This window comes from Lonchura striata, chromosome W (genome assembly GCF_050655825.1).
Source record: "Lonchura striata isolate lonStrDom1 chromosome W, ASM5065582v1, whole genome shotgun sequence".
Lineage (NCBI taxonomy): Eukaryota > Metazoa > Chordata > Aves > Passeriformes > Estrildidae > Lonchura > Lonchura striata.
Genome location: NC_140743.1, coordinates 34277709 through 34292145, shown reverse-complemented (window position 1 = coordinate 34292145; position 14437 = coordinate 34277709).

Sequence of the window (14437 nt, the reverse complement as noted above, 5' to 3'; positions counted from 1 at the left end):
TATAAGGATTTTTTGCATTCAGGTCCGAGCCCAGTGCCAGTGGCCCCTGGGCACATCCTTTGGCCATTTTCCCTGGGAAAGAAAATTCACCAGTCCAGGTTGCTGATGTCAGTTTGTAGGGCTCCCTTGTTTCTCTCAGGGCAGCACAACTTTGAGGAGGGGACAACTTCGGTCTGGGGTCCATCCTTCGATATAAGGATTCTTCGCAATCAGGCCCCAGCCCAGGGCCAGTGGTCCCTGGGCACATCCTTTGGCCATTTTCCCTGGGAAAGAAAACTCACCAGTCCAGGTTGCTGATGTCAGTTTGTAGGGCTCCCTTGGGTCTATCAGGGCAGCGCAACTTTGAGGAGGGGACAACTTCGGTCTGGGGTCCATCCTTCGATATAAGGATTTTTTGCATTCAAGTCCGAGCCGAGTCCCGGCGGCCCCTGGGCACATCCTTTGGCCATTTTCCCTGGGAAAGAAAATTCACTAGTCCAGGTTGCTGATGTCAGTTTGTAGGGCTCCCTTGGGTCTATCAGGGCAGCACAACTATGAGGAGGGGACAACTTCGGTCTGGGGTCCATCCTTCGATATAAGGATTCTTTGCAGTCAGGTCGGAGCCCAGGGCCAGGGGTCCCTGGGCACATCCTTTGGCCATTTTCCCTGGGAAAGAAAACTCACCAGTCCAGGTTGCTGATGTCAGTTTGTAGGGCTCCCTTGGGTCTCTCAGGGCAGCACAACTTTGAGGACGGGACAACTTCGGTCTGTGATCCATTCTTCGATATAAGGATTCTTTGCAGTCATGCCCCATCCCAGTGCCAGGTGCCCCTGGGCACATGCTTTGGCCATTTTCCCTGGGAAAGAAAATTCAACTGTCCAGGCTGCTGATGTCAGTTTGTAGGGCTCCCTTGGGTCTATCAGGACAGCACAAGTTTTATGTGGGGACAATTTTTGTCTGTGATCCATCCTTCGATATAGGGATTTTTTGCAGTCAGGCCGGAGCCCAGGGCCAGGGGCCCCTGGGCACATCCTTTGGCCATTTTCCCTGGGACAGAAAATTCACCAATCCAGGTTGCTGATGTCAGTTTGTAGGGCTCCCTTGGGTCTATCAGGGCAGCACAACTTTGAAGAGGGGACAACTTCAGTCTGGGATCCATACTTCGATATAAGGATTTTTTGCATTCAGGTCCGAGCCCAGGGCCAGGGGCCCCTGGGCACATGCTTTGGCCATTTCCCCTGGGAAAGAAAACTCACCAGTCCAGGTTGCTGATGTCAGTTTGTAGGGCTCCCTTGGGTCTCTCAGGGCAGCACAACTTTGAGGAGGGGACAACTTCGGTCTGTGATCCATTCTTCGATATAAGGATTCTTTGCAGTCATGCCCCATCCCAGTGCCAGGTGCCCCTGGGCACATGCTTTGGCCGTTTTCCCTGGGAAAGAAAATTCAACTGTCCAGGCTGCTGATGTCAGTTTGTAGGGCTCCCTTGGGTCTATCTGGGCAGCAGAAATTTGAGGAGCGGACAATTTTGGTCTGCGATGCACACTTCGATATAAGGATTCTTTGCAGTCAGGTCCCAGCCCTGTGCTTGGGGCTCCTGGGCACATGCTTTGGCCATTTTCCCTGGGAAAGAAAACTCAGCAGTCCAGGTTGCTGATGTCAGTTTGTAGGGCTCCCTTGTGTCTCTCAGGGCAGCACAACTTTGAGGAGGGGACAACTTCGGTCTGTGATCCATCCTTCGATATAAGGATTTTTTGCAGTCAGGCCCCATCCCAGTGCCAGGTGCCTCTGGGCACATGCTTTGGCCGTTTTCCCTGGGAAAGAAAATTCAACTGTCCAGGCTGCTGATGTCAGTTTGTAGGGCTCCCTTGGGTCTATCTGGGCAGCAGAAATTTGAGGAGCGGACAATTTTGGTCTGCGATCCACACTTCGATATAAGGATTCTTTGCAGTCAGGTCCCAGCCCTGTGCTTGGGGCTCCTGGGCACATGCTTTGGCCATTTTCCCTGGGAAAGAAAACTCAGCAGTCCAGGTTGCTGATGTCAGTTTGTAGGGCTCCCTTGTGTCTCTCAGGGCAGCACAACTTTGAGGAGGGGACAACTTCGGTCTGTGATCCATCCTTCGATATAAGGATTCTTTGCAGTCAGGCCCCAGCCCAGTGCCAGGGGCCCCTGGGCACATCATTTGGCCATTTTCCCTGGGAAAGAAAACTCACCAGTCCAGGTTGCTGATGTCAGTTTGTAGGGCTCCCTTGGGTCTATCAGGGCAGCACAACTATGAGGAGGGCACAACTTCAGTCTGGGGTCCATCCTTCGATATAAGGATTTTTTGCATTCAAGTCCGAGCCCAGTCCCAGGGGCCCCTGGGCACATCCTTTGGCCATTTTCCCTGGGAAAGAAAATTCACCAGTCCAGGTTGCTGATGTCAGTTTGTAGGGCTCCCTTGGGTCACTCAGGGCAGCACAACTTTGAGGAGGGGACAACTTCGGTCTGGGATCCATCCTTCGATATAGGGATTTTTTGCATTCAGGTCCGAGCCCAGGGCCAGGGGTCCCTGGGCACATCCTTTGGCCATTTTCCCTGGGAAAGAAAAGTCACCAGTCCAGGTTCCTGATGTCACTTTGAAGGGCTCCCTTGGGTCTATCAGGGCAGCACAAGTTTGATGTGGGGACAATTTTGGTCTGTGATCCATCCTTCGATATAGGGATTCTTTGCAGTCAGGCCGGAGCCCAGGGACAGGGGCCCCTGGGCACATCCTTTGGCTATTTTCCCTGGGACAGAAAACTCACCAGTCCAGGTTGCTGATGTCAGTTTGTAGGGCTCCCTTGGGTCTATCAGGGCAGCACAACTTTGAGGAGGGGACAACTTCAGTCTGGGGTCCTTCCTTCGATATAAGGATTTTTTGCAGTCAGGTCCGAGCCCAGGGCCAGGGGCCCCTGGGCACATCCTTTGGCCATTTTCCCTGGGAAAGAAAACTCACCAGTCCAGGTTGCTGATGTCAGTTTGTAGGGCTCCCTTGGGTCTATCAGGGCAGCACAACTTTGAGGAGGGGACAACTTCGGTCTGTGATCCATTCTTTGATATAAGGATTCTTCGCAGTCAGGCCCCAGCCCGGGGTCAGGGGCCCCTGGGAACATCCTTTGGCCATTTTCCCTGGGAAAGAAAACTCACCAGTCCAGGTTGCTGATGTCAGTTTGTAGGGCTCCCTTGGGTCTATATGGGAAGCAGAAATTTGAGGAGGGGACAACTTCGGTCTGTGATCCATCCTTCGATATAAGGATTCTTTGCAGTCAGGCCGGAGCCCAGGGCCAGGGGCCCCTGGTCACATCCTTTGGCCATTTTCCCTGGGAAAGAAAACTCACCAGTCCAGGTTCCTGATGTCACTTTGAAGGGCTCCCTTGGGTCTATCAGGACAGCACAAGTTTTATGTGGGGACAATTTTGGTCTGTGATCCATCCTTCGATATAGGGATTCTTTGCAGTCAGGCCGGAGCCCAGGGCCAGGGGCCCCTGGGCACATCCTTTGGCCATTTTCCCTGGGAAATAAAATTCACCAATCCAGGTTGCTAATGTCAGTTTGTAGGGCTCCCTTGGGTCTATCAGGGCAGCACAACTTTGAGGAGGGGACAACTTCGGTCTGGGGTCCATCCTTCGATATAAGGATTTTTTGCATTCAGGTCCGAGCCCAGGGCCAGGGGCCCCTGGGCACATGCTTTGGCCATTTTCCCTGGGAAAGAAAATTCATCAGTCCAGGTTGCTGATGTCAGTTTGTAGGGCTCCCTTGGGTCTCTCAGGGCAGCACAACTTTGAGGAGGGGACAACTTCGGTCTGTGATCCATTCTTCGATATAAGGATTCTTCGCAGTCAGGCCCCAGCCCGGGGTCAGGGGCCCCTGGGCACATCCTTTGGCCATTTTCCCTGGGAAAGAAAACTCACCAGTCCAGGTTGCTGATGTCAGTTTGTAGGGCTCCCTTGGGTCTATCTGGGAAGCAGAAATTTGAGGAGGGGACAACTTCGGTCTGTGATCCATTCTTCGATATAAGGATTCTTTGCAATCAGGCCCCAGCCCAGGGCCAGGGGCCCCTGGGCACATCCTTTGGCCATTTTCCCTGGGAAAGAAAATTCACCTGTCCAGGCTGCTGATGTCAGTTTGTAGGGCTCCCTTGGGTCTATCTGGGCAGCAGAAATTTGAGGAGCGGACAATTTTGGTCTGCGATCCATCCTTGGATATAAGGATTCTTTTCAGTCATGTCCCAGCCCTGTGCTTGGGCTCCTGGGCACATGTTTGTCCATTTTCCCTGGGAAAGAAAACTCACCAGTCCAGGTTGCTGATGTCAGTTTGTAGGGCTCCCTTGGGTCTATCTGGGCAGCAGAAATTTGAGGAGCGCACAATTTTGGTCTGCGATCCATCCTTCGATATAAGGATTCTTTGCAGTCTGGTCCCAGCCCTGTGCTTGGGGCTCCTGGGCACATGCTTTGGCCATTTTCCCTGGGAAAGAAAACTCAGCAGTCCAGGTTGCTGATGTCAGTTTGTAGGGCTCCCTTGTGTCTCTCAGGGCAGCACAACTTTGAGGAGGGGAGAACTTCGGTCTGTGATCCATCCTTTGATATAAGGATTCTTTGCATTCAGGCCCCAGCCCAGTGCCAGGGGCCCCTGGGCACATCCTTTGGCCATTTTCCCTGGGAAAGAAAATTCACCAGTCCAGGTTGCTGATGTCAGTTTGTAGGGCTCCCTTGTTTCTCTCAGGGCAGCACAACTTTGAGGAGGGCACAACTTTGGTCTGGGGTCCATCCTTCGATATAAGGATTCTTCGCAATCAGGCCCCAGCCAAGGGCCAGGGGCCCCTGGGCACATCCTTTGGCCATTTTCCCTGGGAAAGAAAACTCACCAGTCCAGGTTGCTGATGTCAGTTTGTAGGGCTCCCTTGGGTCTATCAGGGCAGCACAACTTTGAGGAGGGGACAACTTCGGTCTGGGGTCCATCCTTCGATATAAGGATTTTTTGCATTCAAGTCCGAGCCGAGTCCCGGCGGCCCCTGGGCACATCCTTTGGCCATTTCCCCTGGGAAAGAAAATTCACTAGTCCAGGTTGCTGATGTCAGTTTGTAGGGCTCCCTTGGGTCTATCAGGGCAGCACAACTATGAGGAGGGGACAACTTTGGTCTGGGGTCCATCCTTCGATATAAGGATTCTTTGCAGTCAGGTCGGAGCCCAGGGCCAGGGGTCCCTGGGCACATCCTTTGGCCATTTTCCCTGGGAAAGAAAAGTCACCAGTCCAGGTTCCTGATGTCACTTTGAAGGGCTCCCTTGGGTCTATCAGGACAGCACAAGTTTTATGTGGGGACAATTTTGGTCTGTGATCCATCCTTCGATATAGGGATTTTTTGCAGTCAGGCCGGAGCCCAGGGCCAGGGGCCCCTGGGCACATCCTTTGGCCATTTTCCCTGGGACAGAAAATTCACCAATCCAGGTTGCTGATGTCAGTTTGTAGGGCTCCCTTGGGTCTATCAGGGCAGCACAACTTTGAGGAGGGGACAACTTCAGTCTGGGATCCATACTTCGATATAAGGATTTTTTGCATTCAGGTCCGAGCCCAGGGCCAGGGGCCCCTGGGCACATGCTTTGGCCATTTTCCCTGGGAAAGAAAACTCACCAGTCCAGGTTGCTGATGTCAGTTTGTAGGGCTCCCTTGGGTCTCTCAGGGCAGCACAACTTTGAGGAGGGGACAACTTCGGTCTGTGATCCATTCTTCGATATAAGGATTCTTTGCAGTCAGGCCCTATCCCAGTGCCAGGTGCCCCTGGGCACATGCTTTGGCCATTTTCCCTGGGAAAGAAAATTCAACTGTCCAGGCTGCTGATGTCAGTTTGTAGGGCTCCCTTGGGTCTATCTGGGCAGCAGAAATTTGAGGAGCGGACAATTTTGGTCTGCGATCCACACTTCGATATAAGGATTCTTTGCAGTCAGGTCCCAGCCCTGTGCTTGGGGCTCCTGGGCACATGCTTTGGCCATTTTCCCTGGGAAAGAAAACTCAGCAGTCCAGGTTGCTGATGTCAGTTTGTAGGGCTCCCTTGTGTCTCTCAGGGCAGCACAACTTTGAGGAGGGGACAACTTCGGTCTGTGATCCATCCTTCGATATAAGGATTCTTTGCAGTCAGGCCCCAGCCCAGTGCCAGGGGCCCCTGGGCACATCATTTGGCCATTTTCCCTGGGAAAGAAAACTCACCAGTCCAGGTTGCTGATGTCACTTTGAAGGGCTCCCTTGGGTCTATCAGGGCAGCACAAGTTTTATGTGGGGACAATTTTGGTCTGTGATCCATCCTTCGATATAGGGATTCTTTGCAGTCAGGCCGGAGCCCAGGGCCAGGGGCCCCTGGGCACATCCTTTGGCTATTTTCCCTGGGACAGAAAACTCACCAGTCCAGGTTGCTGATGTCAGTTTGTAGGGCTCCCTTGGGTCTATCAGGGTGTCCTGGGTTGTAAGATAAGCTTGTATTCCATTTGCCATCTGTCGAAGGCGAACCGGTTGGACAGGTTTTTGTTAACTCTCTCAGAGACAATGGTTTGTCCTGTAGAGGCAATGGTTTGTTTATACACCATTGACTGATTTAATGAAGGGCTGAAAAAATGTAACACCGTGAGGGGTCCCACCCAGAGGGGGGAAGCAGCTCTCTCTCTTCTTCGCGGGACTCCGAGAGAAGCAGCTCTCTCTCTCTGCGCGGGATCCCCGGGGAAAGCAGCTCTCTCTCGCTCTCTCTTCGGCGGCACTCGCAGCGAAGCAGCCGGCGCGCGCAGAGGCGACGGCAGCGGAGCTCAGAGGCAACCCCGGCGCAGAGGAAGACCGGCCCCCACTGCCACCAGATCTTCAGAGGAAAATTATACCCTTCTAAAGATCACCACTTCAGCTGCAACTCATCAACTATTGCAAGGGAAAGCAATTGTCCCAGCAAACCTGATACTGGCATTCCTCAGGTTCTAGACTTTTTCTTTCACTGATTTTGTTTGTACCGATTGCATTTGCCTTTTTTAAATTGTTGTCCAGTTTTCTCCTAGTAAAGAATTGTTACTCCCACTCCCATATCTTTGCCTGAGAGCCTTTTAATTTAAAGATCCTGGTAATTCAGAGGGAGGGGGGTTTGCCGTTCTCCATTGTACAGGAGGCTTTGCCCTCTTTCACAGACTCCTGTCTTGTCTAACCAAGACAGAATTTGGCGCATCAACGTGAGGCCCGAGGGCATTGAGAGGGAAAAAGGATTAACAGTTCTTAAGTAATTTGGTTTTGTTGTGTGTAAAAACATCTTCAGCATCACCATGTGGTCTAGTTTACCTTGGTTTGGGTGGCATGTGATCGTAGCTATACTTTTCCCATTTGCAGACCCTTATCTAAAAATGGGTCCTATAACTAAGGCTACGGTGTCTGTTATCAAGTTTGGCTTCTGGGTTAATTGGGTGAGGAATTCATGGATCTTTAATTTCCTCTGGAAGGCAGGTACATGGATTCATAGCTATCACACGTTAACTGTATGTTTTTGGGGTTACTTTAATAACGGTACCTACTGCGAGGAAATAGCACCTGGGCAAACTTTCTCTCAACCTTTTAACCATCTTTTTGGGTCTGCTCCACCAGTTCTCAAAGGGTTAAGATCCTTTATAAGTGCTAATGATACCATACAATGGGTGGTGTTGCTGATAGTCCTGTTATATTTAGCATTCAGAGATAAGGGAAGATTAACCTGGATAACTACCCTCACACCTACACCACAGACTCGAGATGCTGCTGCTCCAGAGCCTGACCCTGCCCCACAGCCCACCTCAGAAATGAACCGCCCAGATTGGGTGAGGGTTCTGGTTAAGGAGATACGAGAGATGCTGAAGGAGTGCATTTCCCCAGCTGGTGAGAAACCGGCCCTTTGCCTTGAGGAGGGACAGTCTAATAGTACAGCTGTGGAACCCACTAATGTTACAACTGTCCAGGTTCCAGCTGAACCACAAGGGCAGTCACGGTCAGCAGCAGTGGCCCCGGTAGAAACAAGGAAGTCTAAGGTGAAAGCAGAGCACCCTGCAGATAGGGACAGGAATGGAGGAACCTCACAACCCACAGGGGAGCCAGAGATTGCTATCATCACCGAGTCCCTGACGTACGAAAGTCTTCGCAATCTGCATAAAGACATTGTGCGACGAGGGCGTGAGGCTTATGCTACCTGGCTACTCCGGGTTTGGGATCTTATGGGTACAGGCGTGCAGCTGGACGGTGGTGAGGCAAGGAACTTGGGACCCTTGACCCAGGACTCGGGTATAAATCAGGTTTTTGTAAGGGAACCAGGGTCCCTTTCTCTCTGAGAGCGGCTCTTAATGAGTGTCAGGGAGAGGTTTATCCACAGAGAGAGAATGCAAGAGCACCATCATAGAATGCGCTGGAAGACCCTCGAGGAAGGGATCCAACAGCTGAGAGAAGTGGCAGTATTGGAGGTACTCTTTGGGAGGGATGGACGACACAATAATGATCCTGACAAGGTCAGGTGTACGGGACAAATGCTGTGGAGTCTGGCAAATCTTGGGCCATCTCAATACGCCACCTTCATTGCAACGATCAATGCTGACACCCACCGGGAGACAATAGGTTCTGTTGCCAACAAACTTAGGAATTATGAGAGTATGATTAATGGCCCAATGCAGGCTCATATCTCAGCTGTGATTAAGGAGTTTAAAGAGGAGATGAGGGAGGAGATAAGGAAGGTTAATACAGCACCCGTGAGAGTCACAGGCCCCAGAATCAGCACCCAACAATCCCCAGCTAGAGAGAGAGGGTACACCCCAAGGGCTAATCTGTGGTTCTTCCTGCGTGACCATGGGGAAGACATGGGGAGGTGGGATGGGAAACCCACTTCTGTCCTGGCAGCACGGGTCCGTCAACTCAAGGAGGGAAACTCTAACCGGGGGAGTTCCACCAAAGTGAAGGTAGCCTCAACCTCCCGTGACCAAGCTTGTGGGTACGATCTGTCAGACCCCCTTGAAGGGACCTCTAGTATGTATGCCCAGGGAAGGAATGATAACCAGTGTTAGAGGGGCCCTGTCTCTAGCCAGGGAGAGGCACGGGAAAACCGGATCTTCTGGACAGTGTGGATCCGATGGCCTGGCACATCAGAGCCACAAAAATATGATGCTTTAGTTGATACTGGTGCACAGTGTACTCTGATACCATCGGGACATGTGGGGGCAGAGCCTGTTTCCATTGCTGGTGTGACAGGGGGATCACAACAATTGACTCTGGTGGAAGCTGAGGTGAGCCTGACTGGGAAGGAGTGGAAGAAACACCCTATAGTGACTGGCCCAGATGCTCCGTGTATCCTAGGCATAGACTTCCTCCGGAACGGATATTACAAAGACCCAAAGGGACTCAGGTGGGCTTTTGGAATAGCCGCTGTAGAGGCAGAAGACATTAAGCAATTGAACACCTTGCCTGGACTGTCAGAAAACCCCTCTGCAGTAGGACTCCTAAGGGTGGAAGAACAACGCGTGCCAATTGCGACCTCGACAGTGCACCGCCGGCAGTATCGGACGGATCGAGATGCCGTGATCCCCATCCACAAAATGATTCGGGAGCTGGAGAGCCAAGGGGTGGTCAGCAAAACCCACTCACCCTTCAACAGCCCCATCTGGCCTGTGCGCAAATCTGACAAAGAATGGAGATTGACTGTGGACTATCGTGGCTTAAATGAAGTGACTCCACCGCTGAGCGCTGCTGTGCCGGACATGCTGGAACTCCAGTACGAGCTGGAGTCCAAGGCAGCAAAGTGGTATGCCACCATTGATATTGCTAATGCGTTTTTCTCCATTCCTCTGGCAGCAGAATGCAGGCCTCAGTTCGCTTTCACCTGGAGGGGCGTGCAGTACACCTGGAACCGACTGCCCCAGGGGTGGAAACACAGCCCCACCATCTGCCATGGACTGATCCAGGCTGCACTAGAAAAGGGTGAGGCTCCAGAACACCTGCAATACATTGATGACATCATTGTGTGGGGGAGCACAGCGGCAGAAGTGTTTGAGAAAGGTGAGAGGATCATCCAGATACTACTAGAAGCTGGCTTTGCCATCAAGAAGAGCAAAGTCAAGGGACCTGCCCGAGAGATCCAGTTCCTGGGAGTGAAATGGCAAGATGGACGGCGCCAGATTCCCACTGAGGTCATCAACAAAATCACAGCTATGTCCCCACCAACCAGCAAAAAGGAAACACAAGCTTTCCTGGGTGCCATAGGTTTCTGGAGAATGCACATTCCTGAGTATAGCCAGATTGTGAGCCCTCTTTATCTGGTTACCCGAAAGAAGAATGATTTCCACTGGGGCCCTGAGCAGCAACAAGCCTTCACCCAGATCAAGCAGGAGATCGCTCATGCTGTAGCCCTTGGCCCAGTCAGAACGGGACCAGAGGTCAAGAATGTGCTCTACTCTGCAGCCGGGAACCATGGGTTGTCTTGGAGCCTTTGGCAGAAAGTGCCTGGGGAGACTCGAGGCCGACCACTGGGATTCTGGAGCCGAAGTTACAGAGGGTCTGAAGCCAACTACACTCCCACAGAGAAGGAAATCTTGGCTGCCTTTGAAGGAGTTCAAGCCGCCTCGGAGGTAATTGGCACAGAAACACAACTCCTCCTGGCACCCCGACTACCGGTGCTGGGGTGGATGTTTAAAGGAAAGGTTCCCTCTACCCACCATGCCACTGACGCCACATGGAGCAAATGGATTGCCCTCATCACTCAACGCGCCCGTATTGGAAACCTGAATAGCCCTGGGATTTTGGAGATAATTACGAACTGGCCAGAAGGTGAAAACTTTGGTCTCACTGATGATGAGGAGCAGGTACAAGTGGCAAGGGCTGAAGAAGCTCCACCATACAACCAACTACCAGCAGAGGAGACCTGCTACGCTCTTTTCACTGACGGTTCCTGTCGCATCGTAGGGATGAACCGGAAGTGGAAAGCAGCCGTATGGAGCCCCACACGCCAAGTTGCACAAGCTACCGAAGGAGAAGGTGGATCGAGCCAACTCGCTGAACTCAAGGCCGTTCAGCTGGCTCTGGACATTGCTGAAAGAGAGAAGTGGCCAAAGCTCTACCTTTATACTGATTCATGGATGGTAGCCAATGCTCTGTGGGGCTGGCTGGGAAGGTGGAGGAAGGCCAACTGGCAACGTAGAGGAAAGCCAATCTGGGCTGCTGATATATGGAAAGACATTGCCTCTCGGGTGGAAAAGCTGACGGTGAAAGTCCGTCATGTAGATGCCCATGTCCCCAAAAGTCGGGCTAATGAGGAGCACCGGAACAACGAGCAGGTAGATCAGGCAGCAAAAATAGAGGTGTCAAAGATAGACTTAGATTGGCACCATAAGGGGGAATTGTTCCTGGCTCGATGGGCTCATGATGCCTCAGGTCATCAGGGCAGAGATGCCACCTACAAGTGGGCACGAGACCGAGGGGTGGATCTAACCATGGACAGTGTTTCCCAGGTTATCCATGACTGTGAGACGTGTGCTGCCATCAAACAGGCCAAGAGAGTGAAGCCCCTATGGTATGGTGGGCGGTGGTCCAAGTACAAGTATGGGGAGGCCTGGCAGATTGACTACATCACACTGCCCCAGACACGCCAAGGCAAGCGCTACGTGCTGACCATGGTAGAAGCCACCACTGGATGGCTGGAGACTTTCCCTGTACCTCATGCCACTGCCCGGAACACCATCTTAGGCTTGGAAAAACAAGTCCTGTGGAGACACGGCACCCCTGAGAGAATTGAGTCTGACAACGGCACCCATTTCAAGAACAGCCTTATCAACACCTGGGCCAGAGAACATGGTATCGAATGGATATATCATATTCCCTATCATGCTCCAGCTGCCGGCAAAGTTGAACGGTGCAACGGACTCCTTAAGACTACCCTGAAGGCACTCGGTGGGGGAACATTTAGAAACTGGGAAATTAACCTGGCAAAAGCAACCTGGATGGTCAACACCCGGGGGTCTGTCAATCGAGCTGGCCCTGCTCAGTCAGAACCCTTACACGCAGTAGATGGAGATAAGGTCCCTGTAGTACATATGAAAGGTATTTTAGGGAAAACTGTTTGGATTAATCCCACCTCAGGCAAAGACCAACCCATTCGTGGGATTGTCTTTGCTCAAGGACCTGGTTACACTTGGTGGGTAATGCAGGAAGATGGGGAGACCCGCTGTGTACCACAGGGAAACTTGGTCTTAAGAGAGAACTGGGTGTAAGATTTCATGGTGTGCAGATGGAAATAGAATAAGGGGTGGATAATGTCCTGGGTTGTAAGATAAGCTTGTATTCCATTTGCCATCTGTCGAAGGCGAACCGGTTGGACAGGTTTTTGTTAACTCTCTCAGAGACAATGGTTTGTCCTGTAGAGGCAATGGTTTGTTTATACACCATTGACTGATTTAATGAAGGGCTGAAAAAATGTAACACCGTGAGGGGTCCCACCCAGAGGGGGGAAGCAGCTCTCTCTCTTCTTCGCGGGACTCCGAGAGAAGCAGCTCTCTCTCTCTGCGCGGGATCCCCGGGGAAAGCAGCTCTCTCTCGCTCTCTCTTCGGCGGCACTCGCAGCGAAGCAGCCGGCGCGCGCAGAGGCGACGGCAGCGGAGCTCAGAGGCAACCCCGGCGCAGAGGAAGACCGGCCCCCACTGCCACCAGATCTTCAGAGGAAAATTATACCCTTCTAAAGATCACCACTTCAGCTGCAACTCATCAACTATTGCAAGGGAAAGCAATTGTCCCAGCAAACCTGATACTGGCATTCCTCAGGTTCTAGACTTTTTCTTTCACTGATTTTGTTTGTACCGATTGCATTTGCCTTTTTTAAATTGTTGTCCAGTTTTCTCCTAGTAAAGAATTGTTACTCCCACTCCCATATCTTTGCCTGAGAGCCTTTTAATTTAAAGATCCTGGTAATTCAGAGGGAGGGGGGTTTGCCGTTCTCCATTGTACAGGAGGCTTTGCCCTCTTTCACAGACTCCTGTCTTGTCTAACCAAGACACAGGGCAGCACAACTTTGAGGAGGGGACAACTTCAGTCTGGGGTCCATCCTTCGATATAAGGATTTTTTGCAGTCAGGTCCGAGCCCAGGGCCAGGGGCCCCTGGGCACATCCTTTGGCCATTTTCCCTGGGAAAGAAAACTCACCAGTCCAGGTTGCTGATGTCAGTTTGTAGGGCTCCCTTGGGTCTCTCAGGGCAGCACAACTTTGAGGAGGGGACAACTTCGGTCTGTGATCCATTCTTTGATATAAGGATTCTTCGCAGTCAGGCCCCAGCCCGGGGTCAGGGGCCCCTGGGAACATCCTTTGGCCATTTTCCCTGGGAAAGAAAACTCACCAGTCCAGGTTGCTGATGTCAGTTTGTAGGGCTCTTTTGGGTCTATATGGGAAGCAGAAATTTGAGGAGGGGACAACTTCGGTCTGTGATCCATCCTTCGATATAAGGATTCTTTGCAGTCAGGCCGGAGCCCAGGGCCAGGGGCCCCTGGTCACATCCTTTGGCCATTTTCCCTGGGAAAGAAAACTCACCAGTCCAGGTTCCTGATGTCACTTTGAAGGGCTCCCTTGGGTCTATCAGGACAGCACAAGTTTTATGTGGGGACAATTTTGGTCTGTGATCCATCCTTCAATATAGGGATTCTTTGCAGTCAGGCCGGAGCCCGGGGCCAGGGGCCCCTGGGCACATCCTTTGGCCATTTTCCCTGGGAAATAAAATTCACCAATCCAGGTTGCTAATGTCAGTTTGTAGGGCTCCCTTGGGTCTATCAGGGCAGCACAACTTTGAGGAGGGGACAACTTCGGTCTGGGGTCCATCCTTCGATATAAGGATTCTTTGCAGTCAGGCCCCAGCCCAGTGCCAGGGGCCCCTGGGCACATCCTTTGGCCATTTTCCCTGGGAAAGAAAATTCACCTGTCCAGGATGCTGATGTCAGTTTGTAGGGCTCCCTTGGGTCTATCCGGGCAGCAGAAATTTGAGGAGCGGATAATTTTGGTCTGCGATCCATCCTTCGATATATGGATTCTTTGCAGTCAGGTCCCAGCCCTGCTCTTGATGCTCCTGGGAACATCCTTTGGCCATTTTCCCTGGGAAAGAAAATTCACCAGTCCAGGTTGCTAATGTCAGTTTGTAGGGCTCCCTTGGGTCTATCAGGGCAGCACGACTATGAGGAGGGGACAACTTCGGTCTGGGGTCCATCCTTCGATATAGGGATTCTTCGCAGTCAGGCCGGAGCCCAGGGCCAGGGGTCCCTGGGCACATCCTTTGGCCATTTTCCCTGGGACAGAAAATTCACCAATCCAGGTTGCTGATGTCAGTTTGTAGGGCTCCCTTGGGTCTATCAGGGCAGCACAACTTTGAGGAGGGGACAACTTCGGTCTGGGGTCCATCCTTCGATATAAGGATTTTTTGCATACAAGTCCGAGCCGAG